The sequence below is a fragment of the Elephantulus edwardii genome, unplaced genomic scaffold, assembly GCF_000299155.1.
Source record: "Elephantulus edwardii isolate Elephantulus edwardi_28Jun2011 unplaced genomic scaffold, EleEdw1.0 scaffold00325, whole genome shotgun sequence".
NCBI classification, from domain to species: domain Eukaryota; kingdom Metazoa; phylum Chordata; class Mammalia; order Macroscelidea; family Macroscelididae; genus Elephantulus; species Elephantulus edwardii.
Window position 1 is genome coordinate 779,903 of NW_006400075.1, and position 1,390 is coordinate 781,292.

The 1,390-nt window shown below is 40.3% G+C and overlaps 1 gene segment (V, D, J or C); it reads left to right on the forward strand.

The window, feature by feature from the left end:
* Positions 1-1,390, forward strand: part of LOC102871066 — a 188,969-nt gene that overhangs the window by 154,415 nt on the left and 33,164 nt on the right.

The following is a 1,390-nucleotide window of genomic DNA, read 5'->3' on the forward strand; positions in this document are numbered from 1 at the left end:
GTTCTTTAGTACTTTGAAGAGGTCTCTGACAACAGACTTTTTCAATGCAATTTGTCTTTAAATTTCCTGGATGTTGTTATCAAGATTGTTGATTGTGGAGCCAAGCAAACTAAAGCTGTTAATAATCTTAATCGACCTTCTAAAGTAGATTCTTGTAAAAAAACAGATCTAAACCTTGTCCTAACTTGCGGCATACTCGTCAATGGCAAACCTGAACCTATTGCAGCAGTCACTGTCAATCCACCTGATTGAGGGTCTTCCTCTCTTTTACTGACCCTCCACCTTTCCAAGGAATAGCCTCTTCTAGCAACAGGCCCAAAATATTTGAATCAAGGACAATTCTGACTGCATGTTTTCCCAAGACATATTCTTTTGGCAGTCCATAAGACACTCATTGCTCTTCTCCAACACCAGAATTCAAAGGCATAAATTTTTCTTCTCTCATCTATTTATTGTCCAGCTCTCAGATGCATAACAAGTATTTTAAAGACCTCAAACTGATATCATTGATCCTCAGTAATATGGAAAAAATCCCTAACAGCAGATTTTCCCAAGGCAATGGGTCAGTCTCCTGATTGCCTAACTGTTAATACCAAGGTTGTGAATCTCAGTAAGATTAAATTGTTGACAATTTCAGCCTTTTCTCCATCTATCATGATGCTGCCTGTCAGTTCAGTGGTGAAGATATTTTTTTCTTCTTCTTGATGCTGAGATGCAAACTATACTGACGGCCACAGTCTTTCAAGCCTCTGCAGTATCTCAAGTCATCCTCACTTACAGAAAGCAAGGTTACGTCACCTGCATAGCATAGGTTGTTGATGAGTCTTCCTCCAATATTGACATGACATTCTTTTTCAAAGTGTACGGCTTCTCAAATGCTTTGCTCAGGATACAGATTGAAGAGATATAGAGAAAGGGTAAAACTCAAATGTGTACCTTTTCTGATTTTAAACTACATAGTGTTCTCTTGCTTTGTTCACACAACAAATTCTTGGTCTAGGTATAGGTTTCAGATAAGTACAATTAAGCGTTCTGGGTTTTTTCCCCATCCCTCTCAATGTCAGTCATAATTTGTTATGACCCACACATCAGCAAAGATTCCTTGTCCCATTGTTGTTGTTTTTGTTGTTGTTGTTGTTATGTGCCATCGAGACACTGGAAACTCATAGCAACCCTATGTACAACATCCCTAAACTCTGCTTTGTCCTGTGCCAATCACACCGTCTCCAACACACCCATCCCGATTACTCCAGTCACTAAATCAATCCACCTCATAGGAGGCCTTCCCCTTCTGTGCTGTCCCTCCACCTGACCAAGCATGATGTCCCTCTCCAAGGATCTGTCCCTCCTTGCAACATGTCCAAAGTATGTTAGACGGAGGCTTAGAATC